General features: G+C 39.3%; 1 protein-coding gene across 3 annotated transcripts in view; it reads right to left on the bottom strand.

Moving 5' to 3' along the window:
• FOXP1 (forkhead box P1) overlaps positions 1 to 27,146 on the bottom strand; it is a 738,073-nt gene that overhangs the window by 344,649 nt on the left and 366,278 nt on the right. The window contains exon 5 of one of the 3 annotated variants that reach the window (XM_010861996.1): positions 11,274 to 11,371. The exons of 1 other annotated variant lie outside the window; for it this stretch is intronic. The gene's annotated coding sequence lies outside the window, so the exon portion shown is untranslated. Of the gene's footprint in view, positions 1 to 3,729; positions 4,108 to 11,273; positions 11,372 to 27,146 lie in introns of those variants that run through there. One more of the 3 variants, XM_010861998.1, reaches the window with a different exon arrangement.

Here is a 27,146-nt window from a genome sequence, read left to right on the forward strand (position 1 = left end):
CAAAAATTTTAATATGTATTGTACATTTGACCACGCATTAATTTATTTCTGTTGATTTTAGTTTTTAGTATACATTAGCAAAGTAATCTAAAAGATATTTTTCCAGCTTTGCTGAGAAAAGATTAATAGTTCAACAGCTGTTTGCCATCATGCTAAATTAAATGAAATATGTCAATATAACAGACAAGAAAATTAGGGAGTAGTACTGGGGTCTGAGTCTGTATCATTACTATCCTAGAAGAATCAGAAATCAACAACTAGGAGAAAAATCTGCATTTCATTTTTTCAAAAACATAAAACTTCCGTTTCCAAAACTGCTATTAAAAAAAAAAAAAAACACAACACTATGCCTCATTAAATATATCAAATACATATCTGCATGTTTACCAGCAGCAAAGGCACCAAAATGAAAATAAAATTATTAAGTAATGCTTTTAAGTTAAAAAAAAAGAGAGCTAAAAGAAAAATATTGCCCTCCAGCCCACTTGTCAGCTCTCAAAAGAGTCAGAAAAATAAATTTCATTTTTTTCTTTTCCCCTCTTTCTCAAGTTCCCTATTAATTTTAGGTTTTTAAAAGTGAACCAGGAATACAGTAAATAGAAATTACTCTTTTTTTTTCCATGTCATTCTCCATACAGGCAAGATCCTGTGACAACAGAAACTGTTCAAAGTGTGGTTTCTTAACTACTGTATGCGGTAATGTATTTACCTAAAGTTGTTTGATGACCATAAAGACCTTGACCAAGACATGACTTTTCAGCTGAGGTCGCTAGAAGACTAATGCACCTTCTTCTTGCTCTACCTCCCCAATTCCCCCCTATTTCTCCATTAGGAATTTTACTCTGTAGCCCCCTTTTAATACAGTGCTTCAATTGCATAATTTATATGAGTATATCTGACCCGTAATTTAACAAATGTGATTTTGCCAATTGGTAGAGCCTCGCTGGAACAGAGGTACAGGTAAACCTGGATGTGTGATTTTATTTCACAGGAAGCTAAATGAACAGCACATGCTCTGTGCTTTCCCATTAAAAATATTTATCCTTCTTCTTTCATGGAAGCTCAAGGAAATGCTATGCATCAGGATTTCAGCATTGTATTATTTTGTACAAGTATACAAGAGACTGTGAAAGACAGCCACCGTATTTCATTTCAACCTTCAATCAAGTGACTGCCAGTTGAGAACCTACTGTGTGTCAGTGTCCCTGAGATGCAGGGATAGCGAACACCAGCTCCTGCCCCGTGATGAAGGTGGCAGTTAGGAGTTTCACCTCTGGTTAGAGCAACCTCCTCTTGAAGTCCAGAAGCATGTTTCAAACCTTCCATCCTTCCAGATATCTCCATGAAATGACATATACTTCATTTGAGAAAACAGAAAGTCTCAAGGGGCCTATTTCCAAGAGATTACTGGTCTCTTTAACCCATAAATCTTAACTCATGTGGGCTTTTCTGTCTTGCTTTTCAAAGATGTCCTAGAACAACAGAGCTATCTCAGTACAAACTCGACTAGCTGAAAAATGATAACACAAGGGTCACTTCACTTTTTTGCATTCAAGACAAGAAAATCCACTTAGAAAACAATCTCAAAGTGTTTCTGCACCCCCCTCCTGCTTTAAATATTTCAAATACTGAGTCACATTTACAGAAAGAAAGAGGGAAGAAAGAGGGAAAGAAAAGTGAGCAATGAAGGAAGAAAAGAAGGGAGAAAAACAGGGAGAGTAAACCTAGGGGAAAAAGGAAGGAAGAAAATTAGAAACGAAAGAAAAGGAAAACTACTGTGTAGTAGAGACCTCCGGGACCAGAGGCGACCTTGGCCATCACCCAGGTTTGCTGGTTTACAAGGACCACGTCCTTTCTTCTTCTGTCAAAGAAATCTACCACTGTGGCTCCATCACTACCCACTGTCCCTTCCTATTGCTGCGAGGAACATTTTGCTTCCTTTCTTCCCACCATCTGGAACCCTCAACTAAATCAGAGGGACTGACTTTTGGGTCCATTCTCATAAGAAAAATCTAAAATACTCTATATGAAGTAAGCCACATGGCGCAGGCGAACCTGGCGAGGCTTGCCCGTGAAATGACTTCAGGCTGGCAGCCCCCCAGCAACTCCACGTTGGCCCATCTCATTTAGAAAAAACCACTCTCTTACCTTAAAGGAAAGTAAAACCCTGGTCATGGTCATGTGAAAATATTTTATAGGTATCCTTTAGCAGGCTTTAAATGTTGAAACCTAAAAACAATATTTGCTGTTTTCTCTTTGAAGCTCTAACAAAGCCTTTGTTTTAGATTTACCTTGAGTGTGTGCAATAAGAGTTAATAATCAAATCCGTCCCAACCCCCACAAATGTTAAACAAAAAGATAAAAGAAATGCAAATAGCTATTGTCATGGAAAGTTAAAGTACCTGTCTGTATTTTTAAGTGAAAACTATTATCTCTATCAATCAAAATTTAAGAATACAATAGCGCTAATCACAGAAGGTGCTCTGACGGAGTTACTTTTCCTCATTTAAAAAAAGTATTTTTCCCCTTAAAAACAGAGCATAAAAGTCATATACTTACAATTAGATAAGGTATTTGTAATTTTATTATTAAAAACCTTCAGCAGCCTCACTGTTAATAAATGTTTCTAAGTCTCGAGACTGATTTGTACCTATGAAGATCCAAGTCCCTACATATTTTAATAAGGTTGATGAAATTTTATTTAAATTCTCAGTTTCCAACCTGCGGGGGAACAGCACACTCTTCTGTTGAAAAGAGTTACTCAGACAGAGGCAACAGTTAACTGGCAATGAAGACTCCTTTCCAACCCTGGACACAATTCCTAGTCTCTGAAATATCTTTACATAGGACGTATCTTCCCTTGGACGGCTCATCCTTCTTAACTGTGGCAATTTATTTTTGAAATTATCACACGATTTCTACCACCATTCCCCAGAATGATCAAAGGGCACAGTGTATGCCTTTTTCTCTTTCTTAATTTACTTTTAAAAAGACTGGATGAGACTCTGAATATCGTGCTTTCTAAAGACAGTACAGGAACAAAAACTAGCAAGACCCCAGATAGTAAAACAAACAGCTCAAGATTAAAATTCCTAGAGCAAACAGTTAAGCCAGGATGCCATTATGCAGGCTAAGCCTGGATGGATGTCTCCTCCACTGTGGGGCCAAGAGGCTGTCATCTTCCCCCCAGCAAGATCAGATTTCCTTCCCTCCCAACCGCCTCTCTGAGCAGCACGGCCAACATCTCCAGTGTGCTATTAATATCAATGAAGAGCCGATTCGATTTCCACTGAAGAAAACCCTTCCTATTCCGGCACAGACCTTCGGGGAGGACCCTGGCCTGGGTATAGACAATACAGCGGCAGAGTTTCACTGCTTTCTTACAGTTCGGTCTTGCACACTGTTTGAAAGCTTTTAGCAAACAATGGCAGCATTATCTCCAGGATAGTTACAAAACAGGATTAGGACAAAGAATAATAAAGCTGTTCTCTCTCTCTTTCTCTCTCTCCCTTTTTTGCCCCCCCACCCCAACCCCTAGTTCCCAAGAGCCTCTCTCTGCCAGTCGAACATTTCAGCCACATTTCCTAGGAGGCACCTGTACTTGTCTATTTCAACACCGCCAACAACTGACAAACGGCCCAGGAACCAGGATCAGAAAAGCGGCAAAGTAGCCTCTCAACATTTGGAAAACGAAACAAAAGTATGAGCCTTGGCTTCGCACACACTTACCCGTTCATGGTGAGGAAGGGAAGCTTTAAGGAGCCGGAGAGGCAATTTTCACACAACGGAAGAAAGTTGAGAGTTGGTGAAGGAGAAAGTGCAGGCGCTGGGAAGCCTGCGGGCTCCCGGGGCTCCAGGGCTGGCGGCAGTGTGAGCAGGGACTGAAGGTATGTGGGCTAAACACAACAAAAGCCACTGCCTTACTCTAGATTAAATATGCAGGAAGAGGCCCCTTTGCATAAACACAAACACTCAGCAAATGAATAACTGGCTCAATCAGACGCCCGCTGTGCCTTCTACCTGTCCTCTCTCTGACAGGAGACACCGCCTGTTCCAAGGGGACAAGGACTAAACAGGAGACAGTTAAACGTTCTGTTGCTATAATAACAATTAAAATGAATTGCATTCATTAGTAATTAAGAACTCACCCCCAGGTGGGGGGGTATAGGGCTGGGCTGGGCTGGGGTGGGGGGAATGCAGGGTTATCTCCAGCTACTCCAAAAAGAACTTGGCTTAAGACACAGCAGTGGAGTTTATTCAACGAGAGGTTTAAATAATCAACATATTTTTCAGCCACAGTTTAAGGTCAGAAATACACCTCTTGTTTCTCTGATTTGCCCCATTATAAACCAATCCTTGTGAGTCTGTACCTACAGAAAAATCTGTCTCATCTATGTATAAATATTTTCATATATAAAATATATACATACATACACAAATATGTACAGGCATATACACATATATGCTCTCACATATAATATTCATTCATATCTAATTAAAGAGAAAAAAAAAAAGAAAAAGTATCCCTTTACATTGTTTATAGTTTACTAATGATTTAAGAAAAATAATTTGAGTCTTCCAAAAATACACCCCAAACGTCTGCCTTTCAAATGTCATCAATCCATGACCACTCATTTAAAAACATTACCCATATATTAGAAAGAATGCTTTTAACTGAGTGGCCTCAACCACTTATAATTTCAATTAAATAACATAATTACAGTCAACAATTTTCTCCATTTCGGCAGAAAATATGCCATACCTCAACATAATTTGTCCTTAGAACCGAGGAATTTAAACATGAGGAAAAACATGCGGGCGCTAGGAATTCACTACTGCATTTTCTCAGCTTATGGAGTTAACTCGCACTCACCTCTAACCTCTGACTGCATGTTCCAGCTACGTGTTGGTCTTAGTAACTTAATTATTTTTTAATAACTTTTGCAGTATTAAATGATTTCGATTGAGACATAAATAAGATTATGTTCGCCTACTTCCTTTTAATGCCACACATGACTTTGGGGGCAAATCTAACACTGCTGTTCTATAGGATGTATCTATATTATTATTGGACCAAAAAGAGGGTAGGTCACAGATTTTTCAGAGCCTCAGAGGATGCACCATAATTATGCCAGCTAAGGGAAATAACAAAGTGGCTTTCTATTTTCAAAGTGAGTTTTATTTTACTAACACCACGCTGTTTCCTAGCTATATCATTCTGCCCCCAAAGGAAGAGAATATTACTGAAAAGATTTTTAAAAATTGTGTCACAAACCAAAAAGCCAGTCTTAAACATGTATTACAGTATAACACAAAGAGAAAATCTAAAAATTCCCAAAGCCCCCCAAAATAAAACAGGTTATTTAAGAGGGGGTCCCAAGGAAACTGAAGATGCTATTCCTTTCCCTGTTTTGTCTTGAAATGACCTTCCAAGTCAGGTGTTAGATAACCCACTTTCATAGACGATAGTGATCTAACCTTGATGCAAATAAACCATAGAACAAAATTTAATCAGTATATCACTGTGAGAAAAGCCTTTGTCCATCCCAATGGAGCTTCTAATGACTGTTTTGGCAGTTCTGGCGGGTAGTTATGCTTCCCAGCTCATCTATATCTCATACTGGTTGAGCAAGCTAATGGAAATGCTGTTAGTGGAATCCAATATTAATGCTCTGTATCGCGCAAACCTGGATGCAACTGAATATATTATACAATTATAGGTAGTATCTAATTCCATAGGTATTAGATACTGTCCTCGAAATTAATATTTTAATGAGGACAGTGAAATAAAGACGACAGTCCAGGTAAGGGATCCATGCATTGTGGCCCCAGCTAAGCTCTTTGCCGCCACAGTGCTGGATCCCCGAGCAAACAACACAGACGTAGGGACTGTGACAAAGATCCGTACGCAAGCTTCAGATGCTGAGTGACACATACTGATGCACAGAGTCAAAGATGTCATCCTCACACCAGTGCCACTCACTGTAAGCTTGAGAGAGAAAGAAGAGGGGAAAATGGGGGACGGGGGAGGAGTTGCAGTCAGACCTCCAGAAAATAAACAGGGTGTACAGTTTCAAAGGCTGCAGACACAGACATTTCATTGTTCAAGCCAATTATCAGTGGAAAATAATAACAACAGATGGATTCAGAGTCACTGACTTTTCATATGCACTTCATCTCGGCGGAACAGATGATGAAACGCGAGAGCTATCTCAAAAAGGCAAAACATCTTTCAGTAAAAGAACTCTACGGTCCAGATGGGGACCTTCTAAGGCTGCTGATTATCTTCTTATAATGTTGTAAGATAGACTTACTAAAACATTTCAAGAACTGATCAGATATGATGCGTACAATGGCTTCATTATTGGAAGGAGTTGCCTCAGACTTATGACTAAACCAGGCAGAGATTTCAATAAGGTTAAGACTCTTAAGTTTCCTGTTTTCTCATTGGGGACCGCAGGTTCCAACTAAAAACTGGAAATTTGTGCACAACAGGAGAATAAACCATCGCCCAAGGATCCCACATTTGTGCTCTTCTCTTGTTTGAGCAGAAGGAAAAGAAAAAAAGAGAGAGAGACAAACTGGGACTGTGAAAAGGACATTAAATTATTCTGAAGCATTCCATCACGATGGGAAAAAAGAGCTCCAAAGCAATTCCTTATTAAAAGCATTCAGTGATAAAATATCATCCTTTACTTACATTTAGAACATCTTAAATATTCCTTGCCACTGGTGACTGCAAAATATAATTTGCTTTCAGTAGGAAATAAATATAAATTTCAATGATGGTGTGAAAAACAGTTGCAATAAATGCCAAGCAAACACGAAGGCAAAAACCCACCAACCAACTCCACAGCATTCCCACTTAAATATCACCGAGTCAGACCTGCAGGTAAAATACAATAGGCAAACCACAACCTGACAACCTGCTACAAGAGAAAAAGTTAAAATCTGTCATCAGATAAACCTCATTCCTGGGATAACATGTAACTGCACTGTCTGCATCCATCCGCCTGCCATCAGTTCTACCTTCCTGATTTTGCAAAAATCTCTGAATGGAACTAAAATGTGGTTGAAGTCACTGTGCTAAGAAAAAAGAAGAGTTAATCTCATTATTTACTAACATACTTAACATTTAAAAATATTTTTATGAACACACTGTTGACTTCACAAGTTTATAATGTAAGTAAAAAAAAAAAAAAATTTAAGAGCAAGGCTTTTCTTTCAAAGGACTCTGACAAAAGTAAATTCGTAGCAGAACATACAAGCATGAAGAAAATATCGCCAAGGGCCAAATTCTGCAACTGCTTTAAGAAGCAAACAAGAACACAAAAGATGTGTAATGCAACCATCTGGCTCGCCTCATACTTTATCAATGCCTCAACTTTCTCCCCCACCCCCTTAGCCAGCCCACACCAATGCCACAAAACCAAATGGCTTCACTTATGTTTCCTGCATGGCAAATTTACACAATGCACTCAGAATACAAAAGTTGGTTTTTACACATAAACTAGTGTCTTAACATTTGTCCTCACTTGAATGATTTTGTTATTACTTATTCAGTGCAGGCCTTCTTCAAAAAAACATGCAGAACCTCACTGTGATAAAGATGTCCACACCTGGATCCACCGGTTTAGGCTTAGAAGAATCCCCCAGAGAAACCCTCATCTCCACTATTTTGTGTTTTCTATGATAATCAGATACTAGATATAGACATCTGAAAAAAAGAACCCTAAAAATATCACAATTAAATCTTTACTTCTTTTCCCTTTTTGCTCTACATTGAAGGATGTCTCCCTGATTGATTATTTGAGATAACCAGACTCGCTCTTAGTCACTGCACTTGAATGTCAGCATGCCCAGTGCAATCTTGGCTTATTCTCTCAGCTCCTTCTACACTTACTGAGCAACTACAGGGGTGTCAGGAGCTGGCTGGACAATGAGTGACCTAAACTGCATTATCCCAGATGATAATAGAGACTGCCTGCTACATGAGACCGAGAATGCCACATTTTATAAAAAATCTTTCACACCAGATAGGCTGAAGCATTGTATTTATGTACATACTTATCTGGGCAGGCAGATACACTACATCTGAGAAGTCGCGGCACATCTCTAAGTATCCAATTGCTTTCAAAGGAAGGAATTAAGACTTTCAACAAATCACTTTTGGGTAAAATCAATACAGGCCAACATAAGTGATTCTCACAAACAGGCAACAATTAAAAATCACAATAATTAGGAAAGGGTCAGCCTCACAGGCCAACTCCCCTTTCTGCTATTCCGCAGGGGCAGGCCCCAGGCAGGGATCCTGGGCCAGGAAGGAGCTCTTGGCCAGAATTAAGACGTGCATGGCGGGGGCCACATCTGGTTTATTTCTGCTTTCTTGCTGACAATGGGTTTTCCCCTGCGTCCCTCTCCACGTTCCAGGATAAGAAGGCCTCGGCTATTTTCTCAAGGGACTGATTTTCGGTTCCCTTGTGGGTTCTGTCTGGGACCACAGAGGCTCCTGGTCTGGACGCCCTGGTAATCTTAGGACACACACAGCGAATCCAGCCACTGGGTGAGGGATTCCGCTAATTATTTAAACCTGCAGTCACGTCTGGCCACCAGTTGGCAGATGCGGCTTGTGGCTGCCTACCAGGCCTTAGGTTAGCACAGCTGGAGCCAGATGACAAGCTCTTGAAGACATTCTTCTCGTGGCCACATCTGGCTCCTGGCGGCTTCCATCTGCGGTGAAACATTTTGTTTGATTTTTCTGGGAAAGTTTAGGCAATAGATAAAATCAGTCAGATTAATCTTGACTGCATGCATTTCAGTTTGGGACAAAATATCAGAATATAAACTCCATGAAGGCAAGGACTTCATCTGTCTTGCATGTCGTATTTTAGTAGAAAACAGGAGTAACACATGGTCATTGTTCAATAAATACATATGGAATCAACACTATGAATCAGCATGTAAGTTGCATGAAAACAATCCTGTACTTCAATCCAGCACCTCTATCCTTCTATTGTACGTACAGTGGTAAACACTCCGGGTGCACGTAGCAAAGACCCTCAAAGTGGCTCCAAAGTTGCATTTTACTGCAGGCACACTGGGGGAGAAAGACACTCAAGTGCTCACACAGTCACTAAGGGTGGGAAGACCTCCCAGCGATCTTTCCTTGAAAATAACCCCTCTCTCAGTATTACCCACACCCTGACTTTATTAGCCCTTAAACTACAAAACTTGGCAGCTCTGTGCCCACAGTGCTTACAAGTGACCCGAAAGTAGAAACTTACCTTTTGGCCATCAGAGAAATGCCAAACGATGAGGCAACTTTCCCTGGCTCCTTTTCATTCCATTTCCTTTCCCATGCCACTCTTCCTGAATTCTCTGACATTCGCAGGTCCCAGATCCCTTCTATATTCAACTTTGACTTATCTTTTTTTTTTTTTAAAGGTGTGTTTAAAATCAGTATAAGGCTTAAATTATGTACAACAAAATTCACCAATTTTATGTGTATGATTTCATTAGTCTTGACAAAAGCATACAATTTTGTAATCACCACTGCAATGTTACTGACATAGAACTTTCCCATTTTACATAGCTCACCATCTATCTGCGCCCACTAGAAATAGACTCAGAAACGCTGGTATAATTTAGAGCCCTACGAGGCTCACCCTCTCAGCTCCTTAGCTGTAAAGGATTCTGACACATATAGGACACTGTGTTAATACTGACACTAGGGAACCTTTCATCCTCCCAACAGTAAGGCTCTGCTAAATGCCCCCAGAACCCGACAAAGGAGGAGGACATTTGGGAGGAGCTTGGCATGGCTGCTTACATGTGATGCTCCTTCCACAATACAGCAAGTTAACTTTCCTAAAACAAGAATGGCTGAAATAGGCAGATGACTTTGACAAGCTCAGCATATGGTCTTCAACGAAGCAAAGCTACTCAGAAGGGCACTGGCTGAAGCTGCTGCCTGAACCCCCTCCGGCTCCCATTTCTGTCACGGAAAGCAGCAGCGGTGGGGTGGGGGGGTGGGTCTTCTCGCCTCAGTCTAAGTGTCTGAAAGAAGCTCTAAGTCCACCCTGGGGAACTGGGGATTCTCATTACCTGGGGAAGGAACAGCTCACCTTGTAAAAAGGTGAGCCAGGGACACCCCTGGAATACCCCTAAAATACCTCTCCTCCCTTGTTCTAGATTTTTGCAATGACTTTAAAAGGGAGAGAACACCTTTCCACAACCCCACAATCACAAGGAGAGTTCAAGACAATCAAGGGAGAAGCAACACAACAGGATGCAAAAGATGCCCAGTGGTCCTTAGCTAAAAAGAGGCTATACTGTTAAAAACAACCAAAAGAAAACAGAAAACAACAACAACAACAATTAAACTAGGGGAAAACCTTGGCGATAGTGGTGGGGGGTCAGGGTAAAGGTGGCAAGGCCCAGGATGTACAAGATGAGTATCTTTATTTCTTAATGCTTCCTTGGGCTGTTTCAGTTAAGACTCAGTATTCTACAGAATAGCGCTCCACAGTACTATTTAGTCTTAGACAACACAGACCTCACAAGAACAGATTCAAGTCCAAGGGTTCAAAACTAAGTCTGATGCTTACTGGTCTTGTGAATTCAGGCAAGTTACAACACTTCAGTTCTCTCTCCCTCAGTGTCCTTATCCACTAAATGGGCTGAATGACAGTACATAATGTGCTTTTGAGGAATAAATGCATTAACATACAAAAGTGCTTCAAAAAAACGTGTCTGGCACATAATGAGTGATAAAGAAATGATAGCCACTGTTATTCTAACCAGGGATAATGTAACTAAATCTAAAACTTCCCATGCTTGATTTCTATCATCTATACAAGCTGTTAATAATTTCTGGTTCTGTGCCATGCTACAAGCTAGAAGAAAGGAGAGAATGTATATCCAAGTTTAAACTTAATGACACAGTGCTAAAATAAAATCAAAGTATTTATTCTTCCCTCTCAATATTAGCTGGAGAACTGCAGGTTTAAGATCAGGGTCTCACCTTCCCCAGTGGAGGGTAAATCATTAGTTACAAGAGATCTACCATCCAAGCAAGATGCAACTGCTCAGCCCACCAGCAACCAAAAAGGACTTTGGGGTGATGTTTAAAGAAGGTAAGAGAAGAATCTGGCCTGAAACCCAGAGATACTGAAACACATTTTCTAGTACTTTTCAAGTCTGTGCATATAGATTCTGTTACTGATTTAAGATCTTAAACAGTTTGTTTATTTTTTAAATGCCTTTCAGCTCACCTTTAATAACATGTTTCTTTGACTTGGCTGAACTATGCCTCAGAAGAATTACAAGCGGGAATACGGCTGGGTGAAAGGTTCAGTGAACTAATCCACACCTGGTCCATGTAAAAAAAGAAAAAGAAAAAAAGGCTCATATTTTCCATATAGAAACAAGTCTCTTTATGTGAACCAGGCTTTCTTTTATTTAATTGCTAAGGCACTTTCCATACCACACAATCTTTCATGAGCTTCTTCAGTGGGTGGGGAAAAGGCCATGGGACCCCCACCCAGTCATACCAAGGAGCTTTACCAGGGATGATGATGATGATGATGATGATAAAGCACAAACCCCACTTAGAATAGAAAGTGATCAATTTATTTTACGAGAAATTCCTTGACCAAGATTTACCAATGACAAAAGACAAGGATGTTCTCCAAAAAACTGACTGGGGACCAAATAAAATGTCTTGTATCTTCACGATCAAAATTCAGGTTTCTTCTATAGCCATTGTATGACTCGGGCATTTCAGTGGGAGAAACAAGGCTTAGATGGGAAAAATCTCCGATGAGAGATAAGAGCAAACTCACTGTAGAGCTGAAAGGCACCTGTGGGGGGCCAGGGGAGGGGTCCAGTCAAGACATCCCCTCCTGGGAAGTGGATTCAGTGTGTGACTGAGACCAAGTGCGTGGTGTGGCCAGAAGCAGAGACAAGAACCTTTGACTCCCAGCAAGTGTGCAAAAGCAAACGGCTCCAATGGCTGTTGGAAACATCAACCATGCTAAAAGGAGATTCTGGAGCAGAATCCTGTGAACAGCAAGGGTGCAAGAATATGAACACAGGAATCACAAATGTCCTATAAATTGTGCCATCTTGTTGCTTCTGAACTTGAATCGAAACAAGCTAACTTTCTTCTAGAAAGTCATTCACTTCAGTGTTCCAGGCATCTTGTTTTTTTCCTCCCTTAGTTTTATTCTTAAGAAAATGCCTTTTAAATCAAGTCTAATTTAAGATAAGTGGAAAAAGAGATTTTTTCCCCTTCCGTAGATAAGAGCAGTCAAAGTAAAGTGGAAAGAACATTTCTCTAGAAGACAAGAGAGTGGTTTCTACTCATGGATCCACCAATGACTCTGCTAGAATTTGCTAATTCCCTTCCCTTCTCCAGACCTGTCTCCTTCTTGGGAAAAGGGTGTTAACTCAGGGATGATGTTCAACTGGTACTCAGTGGTTGCGTGATGGAGCTGTTCAAATACTTAAATAGCTGTCTACAGGCTGGGAAACAGCCTTTGGCTCTCTGCCCCCAATCTCTCCAAGTGCACATTTGGCCACTACCCTCCCTAGGATCCTCAGAGGCCTGGAAGCAATGTCCTAGCAATGTGCCCAGCGCTCTGCCTGGTGTCCTTCCTGGGCGGCCGATGTCTGTGCCGTACCTGCTAGCCCTACTGACCAACAGCCCAGATGCTCCGAGAGGTCCTTTTCCATGGATATGATGTAAGGACCACGAAGACCAGCTTATGGATGGAGGACAACACTACCTGGGTCCCAATGAGAGATGGGAGTCCTAGAACAAGCAGAACAATACACCTACAATGGACCTACCTTCCTCCCCAAGTTACTTTCCCCACTTGGAGCACAGAGATGTGGGCCTGCAGTCAGGAGGCAAATCCATGGAATCTTAAGGCAAACCTTAGGGCTAAATTAGATTGCAAAACCTAGAAAGAAATTTATCATTGTGAAACAGCTCTAAGTAAAATCCTGAGCTCTGAGGGAAATTACGAACATGTAATCAAATTATATTTACCATGGAAATTTCTAATAGCTCAGACTTTCAACTCAGCTTTTACAACTCTTTAGGAGAAGAAGTAATTCTCTATCCAATGTTCCAAATTTCTACAGCAGAAGTGAGGCATTAAACACAGTGAAATGTACAAGAACACAAAAAAATTCCCATTATTGTCGTTTCCTTCAACCCCGTGTGCCTTCTTTGCCACCATTACTCAAAAGTCACTCCAACTTCTTGCTGGCTGACATGACGCCATGCTGTCACTTGATCAGGTGTGGGGTACCACATGGTATGAATAAATACTTATCCACAACCGCATATTAAATGGGAATTCGCAAAGGCAAGCTCTGGAGACAAAGACGTTTCTATATAGAAATATTAACTAAGAATTTGAGTAAATGGCCTCACCGGGAAAAAAAAAAAAGTTCTGAAGTAGCAATATAAACTATATTTAATAGTAACAAAAAATATTTTCCTTTTGGGAAAGCAATTTGGGCTTCTAAAAGTTACTGCCTTCCACGTGACTGAATTCTTCCATTTCCTAAAACACAGATGCTAGGCCCCCCAATTCTACCTTGTGAGAGTCCACTTTTTAGACCTGTCTTCTCCCAAATATAATACTCAAGTAAAAAATGATTTTGAGGCTTTTTTTTCTCCCCCACCAACAATTGTTATTTTCTTAAGCGTTTGAGTATCACAAGTCCCAAAGAACATATGTTCCCAAGGAAGGGAAAAAAAACGGGCTCTAGAACTAATACACAATGAAAAATAAATTTAAAGCAGCCTTCTGGTCTGACATAAGAATATAAAAATGATATGAGCAAGAACAGCTTAGTTTACATACTTTTCAGTCACAGCTGCTGCTCTAAAACCACAATACCTTTAAAATGACATTTTAAGGAAACAGATACAGCAAGGCTGCAGCCGTAGCTGGATGAAGCTAATGCTGAATTCAAGGGGCTTCTCTTTTTATGCACTTACTTTATATAACCCTGCACACTGGCACAATTAAGAGGAAAAGAGAGAGTCACTTTTAAATAATGTCATGATAAATCAAGAGAATAACAAATAGTTTTTACCCAGTAAGATTCTTTTTTTTTTCTTTTTCCTTTAAAATCACCATACTCAGACATCAAAATGGAGTTTCAGGGACAGAAGGAACAAGTCACTTCTTCTTGGTTAATATTTAATTGGGTGCTAAAGATTCCTTGGAGAGACCTCTGCACCTCCAGTGACAAGGCGCACAAGAGGCTCCTCTCTCTCTAAGAGATTCAGGCCCTTCCCTGAATAAACGAAAATAACATACAATTAAATCAGACTGTTCAATTAATAAATTACTTCAGTGGACCTCACAGGCCAAGTCCTATTTAATTACATAATTTAAAAAATATTTGCACATTGCAATCACCGAAATTGGCTTTGAGGTTTCATAATACACACTTAACACTTGAGTTAGAGAACAAATTTATTTAATAAATGCAGGCCTAAGAGCTAGAAGGCCATACCACTCACATTGCAAAATCACTTAGCACATCCTCAGAAAAAGCAAATAAACTTTTCCACTATTTAGACGTGGGCTGCTGTTGAATGTCAGGAGAGGTTGGCTGATTTTCTTCTGCATTTTCTCTGTCATGTATTGCCTGTAAATCTGACCATTTTGAGAGGTAATTAGAATAGAGCTAATGGACAAAATGGTTCCAGTTAAAGATAAATTAAAGATAAACTAAGGTGGAAGATGTCAAGAACCCGGTAGTAAAATCCTCTTCAGAGTAAAACAAAGAGAAGTCGTATTACTGCCCCATTTTTCACTTCTTAGAATCCCAAAATACACCATAAATTAACAAGGTTCCTGAGTGTAAAGACGCATTCCATTAGGGAAGAACACACAAATTTAGGGGTGAGAAGGACATTCGTAAAAAGGATAGAATTACATGGTGTCCAAAAAGAGGGCAGAGACATTTTAAAGTGACTGTATTTCTTACAGTTGTATTGGGGTCAGTGATACTGCCATTAAGTGAATTTTCTAGAAAACCACTTGACCACACTGGCACCACAACTTGTTTAGCCCTCACATTTTGATGGAAATCGTTGTCAGACACATATACTTTCAATAACCATTGCAAGCTTAATATCCACCATGTCCTCAGAGCTTTTGTGTGAAGCTAATAACTCTATTTATACCGAAAGCCACCATAACAATGCTGTTATTTTCATTTGTGGGTCTTCCCAACCTGCTAAGCCTCCACGTGCCTGTTCTGCTTTGCTCCCCAAAACATCCAACTTACTGCCAGTTAAAAAGGTATCCAAAACTCTGAAACTTAGAGAATTTAAATAACACTTAAGGAAGAGATTTTGGTGAGACTTTGAAATCTCTCTTACAGAACAAAATTAGGAGATTCACTTCTCAGTCCCCAAGTCCCCTTTACTCTCTTCCCTTACACAAATTTCTGGAAAGCACTGGCTACACTGGCATTCTCCATGGGTTCACCTCCCATACCTCCCTTGGTCCTCACCACGGCTCTGTTGCTAAGGTTACTGAGTTTTAAGTCTCTCCTGATTTGGTCCGTTGGCCAACTCTCTCTTCTCAAATCCTTCAGCTCTCCAGCGGTCCGCCCTAGGCCCTGGCCATGCATTAACCGCCAGCTTCTTCAGGTCCCAACAAGTCCCCCTTCCACACCCCATGGAATGTCCCCACCATCCACCCAGTAAGTGAGGCCAAACATTACCGAGGCAGCTTTGATGCCTCCTCTGCCATATTCAATAACCAAATCTGTTCATTTATATTTTTCCTTTTCTTCATCCCGACCAAGATTACCAGCCCATACAAGAGAGCCTTATGTTAACTCCTACAATGGCCTTCTGGTTTTTTTTTCCTGCCTTTGTATTTAGTATCCTCAAAACAATCTATATGGAAGACACCTGATCTTCTAAAATGCAACTCTGCAAAGTTTTTTCAATTCTCAGATAGTTCCTTCACTCTCATCTTACTATTTTGACACTGGGAGGGATGTCAAAATTGATGGAGCAGTTTAATGCCACAGACTTCCCAGATGCATATTCCACCTCTGCTTTAAAAGTTCTTAGAGTCCTAAAGGCCAGGAAGCCAAGGTGAAATGTACAAAGGTACTCAGAATACCTTTCGTGTTGGTGGCCCTGCCTGACTGCACCTCTTTCTGCTGACTTTCATTCTACCATCAACAGGCACTGTAATAACATATAACAATGCATACTCTGCAGTCTCCCAACCCAGAGTCTTGGCACAGATCACCCATCACTCTGTCCTGCTTCTCCTAGACAGGGCTCACCTGTCCCAAGTGACTCACGCATAAACAAGTGCCACTTCCTCCAAGAAGTATTCTCTGTTCTCTCTTGAGATCTATAAGCCTGTGACTGGTTCCATTTGAATACACTGTTTGTTCTAGTATAGCAATGATTTCATTTTATTACAGTGCTTTGTCTAATCAATAGTTTTGCCTAGTAACCTGGATGATCATTCTATTTAAAACCACTTCATATATCTCCTTTAAAAAATGTTTACTGAGGCATAATCAACATACATTATATTAGTTTCAGGTATACACCTCATCTCTACTTGAACGAATAAAGTTGATGAATTCTACAAACAAAGGCAATGACAACAATTCTATGGTTCCTTCATAAAATGGCCTCTTCTCTTTAATTCCTCTGCACACTAAAACTGTTCAGCAAGGTGACATCAAGCAGATCACATCTGTGTAATATTTGTTCAAAACACTGAAGATACTAGAAATGTTATCATGGATGATAATTATGTGAATAGCTGAGATATAATCTGGACAAAAAATCCTATGTTCTGTTGAAGTAACATCACCTTACTATTCATAATACACTGCAAAGGAAACAGGATGAGCAGGGAAGCTATAAGGATTTAATCAAATAGACTTCTTATAAATAAAAATTGAGATTCACTATCCACCAAAATGCAATTACTCTCCCCCTACTGACAATGTCCTAATTTAGACTCTGCACACAAAAAGCTTTCAGGTTATAAGACAGTTTTACATTAAGGTCTTAGATGAACCTCAATGCCATTCACTCTTCCGGATCTGTCATTTGCTAAACTTCAGCTTTAATTATATCATCACCTATCCCACCTCCAGCAGCGCAAACTTTACAGTCAATCTTCAAAACACTGGTAAAGGAACAGCCATGATGGGTCAAAACTGAGAACTGCTATCTTTGGCAGATTTGGTAATGGTGTTAAAACAAGAATCCTGGTGGCACCAGTCAACAATAGCCTCAGACTCAAGAAATGGCATCACTTAAGTGATGAAAGGATAAAAGCCAACCTCTGGAAATGAGAAATGACCAGATGGGCTATGAACAACAAATAAGGCAACAGAACATTCTGTCTGGGATTGATACTTTCAGAGACCCGGAAATAAAAATGTCAGAGAAAGATGTGTCACATAGGAGGAACTGGATGAAGGTGATCAAAAGATATAAATTCCCAATTATAAGATAGACAGCTACCAAGGAATGTAAGGCACAACATGATAAATATAACTAAAACTATAATATATTATGGAGAAGGCAATGGCAACCCACTCCAGTACTCTTGCCTGGAAAATCCCATGGACAGAGGAGCCTGGAGGGCTGCAGTCCATGGGGTCACTAAGGGTCGGACATGACTGAGCGACTTCACTTTCACTTTTCACTTTCATGCATTGGAGAAGGAAATGGCAACCCACTCCAGTAGTTCTTGCCTGGAGAATCCCAGGGACGGCGGAGCCTGGTAGGCTGCCGTCTACGGGGTCACATAGAGTTGGACATGACTGAAGCGACTTAGCAGCATCAGCAGTATAATATATTATATATGAAAGCTATCAAGAAGTAAATCCTATGAATTCTCATCATGGAAAGTTTTTTTTTCTACTTCTTTAATTTTTATCTATATGAGATGATAGATGTTCCCTATATTTCTTATGATAATCATCTCATGATGCATGTAAGTCAAATCATTACGCTTGTACACCTTAAATGTACACAGTGCTGTATGTCAACTATATCTCAATAAATGTGGAGGAAAAATGCAAGTAAATACTGATAGACATAACAAAAATAAACACTGTGTGGTTTACAGTGTAATAAGAGGTAACTTTTAAAATTCAGCTCTATCCCTATCTATGTACATCAATGCCCCCATTGACCTGGCATCACCAACAGGTCACAGGCAAACTGTTCCAGCACCACTTACTGGTTGTGTGGCCTTGAATAAATCAATGGACTCAGGATCTGGGCTTCAGTTTCTTAACACTCAAAGGACAGAGTTGAACTAGAACTAGATGTTACTAAGGGGTCCTTCCAGTTTGAAGATTCTATGAATACATCACATTCTGAAGAGCAGAAAGTGTACATATAATTTATAACTTTTAGCATTTACATATGCACTAATTTGTATAACATTTTCATTTATATTCCAAAAATGCTATCTATTCCTGAGATTAGATACATACAATTCATAAATTATACAGATTTCAAAAAAAGTTATACACACATATTTTCTTTTGTTAAATTTGTTAATTGAAAAGACATATTCAACATATTGTTTAGTCCTGAATATCAATTTTTTTTTTCTTTTCCAATGCTGAAGTAATTCCTGTGCCTACAGGGACAAAGGCTCACATTAATGAGTAGAGAAGCCCAGAGTAGAATGACAAGTTCTAGCCCAGGCCACAGCTAAAAGGAGTAGCCACTCCACTGTGGACCCAGTGTTGTTCTACTTTTTCCACAAAACCCAGAAACCCAGACCGTTTCAGGTATAATCTATTGATATTCAAACATTGGAAACCAACACCAACTCAACCGGCCTGAAGCTGTCAGACTGCGCACTGCCCGAAGGTGTGCCATCTTCTGTGACTTTTCAACCTGAAAACATAAAGCATGCAGAAGCCAGAAAGAAGTCCTTAGGACAGTTCAGACCACTGGGTTTAGTGTAAGCAAGTCAGAACACCACCACCAGCCTGGGACTTGCAGCTTCCTTTACTCGGAGTGCCCATAATACAATTTCCTACAAAACACATTAATTTTTATGAAACGTCTGTGAGGGGTTTGGAAGATCACCCCTGGTAAATGAATTCTTTGTGCACCAAATATCAGGCGGACTTTAACATTTCAGGATAAGAATGTGATGATTTTTATTCTGCTGACAGTGGCCAATAGCCCTGAGTGTATTCAAAATAGAAAAATGCTTTATTTAGCAGCAATACTGCTCTATTTCCTGCTTTCAAAAAGGAGGAAAACCCTTCTCTTTTTATTATACTGTTTGTTTGTTTGTTTTAATGTTAATACTAAGCAATCTGGCACACATTAGCAGGAAGAGGCCAATCGTACATGGAATATATCACTACCCTCATCTTCAAAGCATAATGAAATGTGATCTTCTACTATCAGATATTACCTTAAAACCAATGCTATGGTGCAAAGGAGAAGCACTGCTAATAAGAAGGAGTCTGTATTCAGGAAGGCTGCCTTGTACTATCCAATGAATTCAAGGGGGGCGGGGGGAAATTCATGAGCAAAAGCATAAAAAGAACACTACATGGAAAACAACAGTCCAGTGATACCTGTAATCGGGCTTTCGATGATGCCCCCAAACAGCCAGTAGCAACGTGGGTTTTGAGTTCTCCCTATGATGGCTATGATGGCTACAGTAAGGTGATGGCACTCTGGCTTGTAACACAAAATGTATAACAGTTATTCACAAGGGAGGGAATGTATTTTTAAAGGTGGAAAAGAGTAAATGAGAATTTGGAGTGAGGGATTATAGCACATGATTTCAGTTTGTCTAAGTAAAAAGTAACAGAGGCTTCCTCTTTAAATTATCTGCTTTGAGAAAGCCTTTCTTGTCACGTTCTCTAGGCATATGTCTTAGGTGGGTAAATATTGGGATAAATTTTAAGCAAATTTCTAAACTCCATGTGCAATTGAGAGGAAAGGGGAAATCAAAGGATGAAGAAGTTTAGGAAGTTGGGTTGTATGAGGCTGTCTGGTACAGGAGGGGAATGAATTTTAAATCTGGGTTGACTCCCAGGAAAGACAGAAAGAGGTGATAAAGCCACCCTAGCAGCAGTGGAAGTCAGAAGAAAAGGGATAATTAAAGCAACACTTCATGTGTCCCAACATGACACTGTTCTTATTCCCATTTAACAGATAAGGAAGCTAAGAACGTGCAAGATAACAAGGCCCAAGTCATACAACTAATAAATAGTGTGGCACAGATTCGAATCCCACTGTCCTTTCTAGAATGCAAGATCTCAACCACCATGCTTTGCTGCCTCCAAAACTTGGAGGCCACAGGTAAATATTGAACAAAAGCAGGTAAGGACCAAAAGGGAAGTGAGAAGAGAAAAAGGATGCCTTCTTGTAAAGACTGAATCCTCTTAAAGGAGGAGGAATTGAATGGGAAGAAATGACAGCCCTGCTGTCACTCCAAGGAAAGAAGTGAGGCAGACTCATGTACTGAAGCAGGTTTGCCAGCTGCAACATGAAGGTCACCTGCTCTCCTTCTCAGCTGGCCAACTGCAAGAGAATTGGACTATGTTTAAATATGTACTCATAAATCATGACATCTAACCATCAATTTCTCAAAGTTATAAACAGATGGCCGACTATAAAGGGAAGTTCAATTCTACCATATGTAAGTGTGCACACATGCATGTATGTATTTAAACATACATTAACTCCTGAGAAACCTATATGCAGGTCAGGAAGCAACAGGTAGAACTGGACATGGAACAGCAGACTGGTTCCAAATAGGAAAAGGAGGACGTCAAGGCTGTATATTGTCACCCTGCTTATTTAACTTATATGCAGAGTACATCATGAGAAACGCTGGGCTGGAAGAAGCACAAGCTGGAGTCAAGACTGCCGGGAGAAATATCAGTCACCTCAGATATGCAGATGACACCACCCTTATGGCAGAAAGTGAAGAGGAACTAAAAAGCCTCTTGATGAGAGTGAAAGAGGAGAGTGAAAAAGTTGACTTAAAGCTCAACATTCAGAAAACTAAGATCATGGCATCCGGTCCCATCACTTCATGGGAAATAGATGGGGAAACAGTGGAAACAATGTCAGACTTTATTTTTCTGGGCTCCAAAATCACTGCAGATGGTGACTGCAGCCATGAAATTAAAAGATGCTTGCTCCTTGGAAGGAAAGTTATGACCAGCCTAGATAGCATATTCAAAAGCAGAGACATTACTTTGCCAGCAAAGGTCCGTCTAGTCAAGGCTATGGTTTTTCCAGTAGTCATGTATGGATGTGAGAGTTGGACTGTGAAGAAAGCTGAGTGCTGAAGAATTGATGCTTTTGAACTGTGGTGTCAGAGAAGACTCTTGAGAGGCCCTTGGACTGCAAGGAGATCCAACCAGTCCATTCTAAAGGAGATCAGTCCTGAGTATTCTTTGGAAGCAATGATGCTAAAGCTGAAACTTCAGTACTTCGGCCACCTCATGTGAAGAGTCGACTCATTAGAAAAGACTCTGATGCTGGGAGGGATTGGAGGCAGGAGGAAAACGGGACGACAGAAAATGAGATGGCTGGATGGCATCACTGACTTGATGGACGTGAGTTGGTGATGGACACAGAGGCCTGGCGTGCTGCAATTCATGGGGTCGCAAAGAGTCGGACACGACTGAGCGACTGAACTGAACTCAAGTGAATGTCATACAACATACTGAAGACAAATTGTATCTGAAAATCTCAAAATACATCTAATCTATATCACTCTTTTGATAATTACATTCAGCTCTTTCAAAATCAGGTGCATATATATGTTTATATTTTTATTGTCAAGATACAAAAACATTTTTCCTAGCAATGTATTAAAAAGCAGAGACATTACTTTGATGACAAAGGTCCGTATTGTCAAAGCTATGGTTTTTCCAGAAGTCATGTATGGATGTGAGAGTTGGACTATAAAGAAGGCTGAGCACCAAAGAATTGATGCTTTCAAACTGTGGTGCTGCAGAAGACTTGAGAACCCCTTGTACTGCAAGGAGATTAAACCAGTCAATCCTAAAGGAAATCAAACCTAACATTCACTGAAAGGACTGATGCTAAAGCTCAAGCTCCAATATTCTGACCAGCTGATATGAAGAACCAACTCATTGGAAAAGATGGTAGGAAAGACAAAGGTCATGAGGAGAAGGGGATGACAGAGGATCAGAAGGTTGGATCGTATCAACTCAATGGACATTAGTTTAAGCAAACTTCAGAAGATGGTGAAGGACAGGGAAACCCGGTGTGAAGTCCATGGCGTCACAAAGAGTCAGACATGACTGAGCGACTGAACAACAACCTCCATCTGCTGCTGTCTGAGTTTCTTTGATCTGAGCATCAGCCTAAGAATCTCTGATCAGCTGGAACATGACTTACTGATCCACTTGGTTACAATGGTTGAAACAGTTGGAATGGTCAATCTAACCAAACACTGCAACCTCCTTTAACAAAGTCTAGACCTTCCAGTACTCTTGCCTGGAAAATCCCATGGACGGAGGAGCCTGGTGGGCTGCAGTCCACTGGGTCGCGAAGAGTTGGGCACGACTGAGCGACTTCTCTTCGACTTTTCACTTTCATGCATTGGAGAAGGAAATGGCAACCCACTCCAGTGTTCTTGCCTGGAGAATCCCACGGACGGGGGAGCCTGGTGGGCTGCCGTCTACGGGGTCGCACAGAGTCAGACACGACTGAAGCGACTTAGCAGCAGCAGCAGCAGCAGACCTTTCAAACATCACAACACTAAGCTGCCCCACGGTATCAAATATTGGGATTACAAAAACAGCCAGGAAATCCATTACAAAATGACAATAAGCATACAAATATAATTCTTTTAAATGTAAAAGAAATAAATTCTTCAATCAAAAGACACAGACTAGCTAAATGAATTTTTTAAAAATCCATCAATAATCTGCCTGCAAGAGACTCACTTTAGATGTAAGACACAGAGACTGAAGGTGACAGGATGGAAAAAGACATTACATGGAATGGATACCAAAAGAAAGCTTGGAAAACTATACTTATATCAGAAAAAAAAAAGACTTTAAAACAAAGACTGAAGTAAGAGACAAAGAAGAGCACTGCATAAGGATAAAGGAGTCGATTCAACAAGAGGATATAAAATTTGAAAATTTTTATGCACCTAATATAGGAGCACCTGAGCATATAAAGGTGACATTAATAGATAGCAATAGAATAGTATTAGTAGGGGACTTAATATTTCACTTTCATCAAGGGATAGGTTATTTAAACAGAAAATCAATTAGGAAACATTGACTTCAGTGATACATTAGACTAGATGAACAGATATTTATAGAACATTCCATCCAAAAACAACATAATACACATTGTTGTACAAGTGTACATGGAACATCTTCCAAAGATAGGTCATACATTAAGCCACAAAATAAGGCTTAATAAATTTTAAAGGATTTAAATTATATCAAACATATTTTCCAACTAATTTACATGACATAAAACATCTTTTCCAACTATAACAATTGAAACTAGAAATTAACTATATAAAATAAACTGGAAAATCCCCTAAATAGGTGGAGATTACACAACATGCCACTGAACAACCAATGGATCAAAGAAGGAATCAGAAAATACAAAATATCTTGATACAAATGAAAATGTAATATACAATTTTATGAAATGAAATTTATAAAATGCAGCAAAAGCAGTTCTAAGAGGAAAGCTCATAGCAATAAATGCTCACCTCAAACAAAAACGTCTCAAATAAATAGCTTAACTATACACCTCAAAGAACTAAAAAAAAGAACAATTAAAGCCCAAAGTTTGTTAGCAAGAATGAGATTTTTAAAATCAGACAGAAATAAATAAAATACTGACTTAAAAGAAAACAGAAAAGGTCAATGAAACTAAGAGCTAGATATTTGAAAAGATATAATTTTTTTAATGTCAAATTTTCAGCTAGGCTCACCAAAAAACAAAAAGAGAGAGAGAGAGGGGCGGGGGGGGACTCAAAATCATAAAAAAAAAAAATGTTACAAATCATACCAGAGAAATACAAAGAATTCTGAGACAATTAAACACAAATTAGAACACCTAGAAGAAATAGATACAACCCTAGAAACACACAATCTATTAACACTAAATAATGAAGAAACAGAAATTCTGAACTGATTAGTTACTAGTTAGGAGATTGAAGCAGAAATCAAGTACCTTCCAGCAAATAAAAGTCCAAGATGGCTTCACTAATGAATTCTACCAAACACTCAAGGAAGAATTAATACAATCCTTCTTAAATTCTTCCAAAAAAGAAGAGGGAACCCTTCTAAACTCATGTTATGAGGCCATCATTACCCAGATACTGAAAGCACAAGGATGACAAAAAAAAAAATTACAGGCTAATATGGCTGATAAACAAAAATCCTCATAAAATGTTAACAAACCAAATTAAAATTCAACAATAAAGGAATTCCCTTCATTATCATATGGGATTTATTCAGAGGATGAAAGGATGGTTCAAGGTCCACAAATCAATGTGATAAACTACAAAATGAAGAACAAAAATCAAATTACCATCTCAACAGATGCAAAAAAATGTATTTGACAAAATTCAATATCTATTCATGATAAAATATCTCAACAAAGTGGGTTTAAAGGGAATATAAGAACCTAATAAAGGCCATATATGACAAGACCACAGTTGATAGCATATTTGATGATTGAAAGCTAAGAGCTTTTCCTCTATGATCAGGACCAAGACAAGGAAGCCCATTCTCACCAATTTTATTCAACACAGTATTAGAAGTCCTATTAAGCACAAAAACTGGGTACGAAAAATAAATAAAAGGCATCCAAATTGGAAAGGACAAAGTAAAACTGTCACTATTTGCAGATACCTGACACTACACATGAATGAAATGAATGAAGTTGCTCAGTCGTGTCCGACTCTTTGTGACCCCATGGACTGTAGCCTACCAGGCTCCTCCGTCCATGGGAATTTCCAGGCAAGAGTACTGGAGTGGGCTGCCACTTCCTTCTCCAAGGGATCTTCCTGACCCAGGGATCAAACCTGGATCTCCTGCGTTTCAGGCAGGCACTTTACCCTCTGAGCCACCAGGGCTCAGTGACACTACACACAGAAAACCTTAAAGATTCCATAAGTGATTAGGAGAACTAAAACTTCTGTATAAGTGTGATGAACCAATTTAAAACAGCAGTTGAATCCAGGAGGAATTGTTCACATTCTAAGAAAGACACAGTACCAAGGCTCACAGTAAGAAACTCTGAGGAGTCTATACAAGCAGTTACTATCTCAAATCTGATTTTCTAGGACTCTGTCCCAGGACAGGACACACACTGAGGAGAAACTGCTGGAAACAGAAGAATAAAAAATGAAAAGAACAGAGAAAATCAAGAGGAAAAAAAGAGAAGGATAAAAAAACTGGGAAAGGAGAAGAGAGTGAAGATATTCTAGAAAGGAAGACAGAAGCCCAGCAGTAGACTGTAGACAAGAAGAGTGAGCTCAATGAAATTGGAAGAGCTATCAGAAGCAAACCTTTATATTAAAAATTCACAAAAACAACTTACACAGAAAAATAAGCAATAGGAAAAATTTCTGATGAGACACTACACAAAATTATAAGTGCTAATTAGGGGGAAAATAATATCCTACAGAAACTGAAACCACATACCAGAAAGATATACCATATAGCAAACCGAAACTGTAACCTATTATTTGAAAATTAGCTAAAGGACATGAAGAATATAGTATTAAGCAAAAAAGGACAACATAATCAGAATAAGAAAAACAAAGAAATGAAGGAAGAATGGATCTAAGGGAAAAGAAGTCATTTTCACAATAAAGAATATACTAACAGGATACAAGAGTTAATAAATACGGCAAATAATGCCTTAAAAGTCCTTTAAAAAAAAGGAGTAAAATTTTAAAAATCAAGAAGAAATACAGATAAAAATAAAAAGAATTTAAGGGAGTATGTCAAATATTGAAGTTAGGTAAAGCAGATTCAACATCTGGAGAATAGAAACCCTAAAAATGAAAGGAACATGTCCAGACACCTAAAATTATATTCAAAGAAACTTCCATGAAATTAAAAAAAAAAAAAATCAACCTGAGACTAGATGCTGAAAGAGGTCACTAGATAATTGAGCATATTGTACCAAAATTATCAACAGCAAGACACAGTCTATACAATTTCTGGACATAAAACTTAAGCCAGAAGAAAATGGAGTAACATAACCAAGATACTTAGAGAAAAAATATGTATCAATACTGCAACCAGCAAAAATTGCTTTTTAAGTTTAAATAGAGTGAAAAACTGTCACTAAAATGCACAAATTCAGGAGCCCTTTCTTAGAAATCTAATAGAAAATGAGCTTTTGAAAATGACCAGAGATGGTAACATAAGGACTTGTGTTGAGATCTGAATACTTATAGAACTAAGACTAAAATGTATTAAAGAGGAAAGTAATGTATAAAAGGCTATATGCTCTGAAAAGCTAGACAGAGTCAGCCATCAAAAATAGTACAGATTAGTAATAAAATGCTTAACTTCTTGGTAATCATAACTGGAGACTGTAGTATTAATATTGTTATTCTGAAACTGATATATGTATGAGGTGGATAAATAGGTAAATTAGTAATTATGGGAAAATTTAATATTTTAAATTCTATCAGCTCTCATATTCTTGAGAACTGGGATTTTCAGCAGAAAGAAGGGGCTATATATGTGTAACAGATAAGAAGCTAACTAAAAGCACTCAATACGTCATCAAATTTGGAAAACTCAGCAGTGGCCACAGGACTGGAAAAGGTGAGGTTTCATTCCAATCCCTAAAAAAGGCAATGCCAAAGAATGCTCAAACTACCACACAATTGCACTCATCTCACATGCTAGTAAAGTAATGCTCAAAATTCTCCAAGCCAGGCTTCAGCAATACGTGAACCATGAACTTCCAGATATTCAAGCTGGATTTAGAAAAGGCGGCAGGACCAGTGATCAAATTGCCAACATCCACTGGATCATCGAAAAAGAAAGAGTTCCAGAAAAACATCTATTTCTGCTTTATTGACTATGCC

The sequence above is a fragment of the Bison bison genome, unplaced genomic scaffold (assembly GCF_000754665.1).
Source record: "Bison bison bison isolate TAMUID 2011002044 unplaced genomic scaffold, Bison_UMD1.0 scf7180017864474, whole genome shotgun sequence".
Lineage (NCBI taxonomy): Eukaryota > Metazoa > Chordata > Mammalia > Artiodactyla > Bovidae > Bison > Bison bison.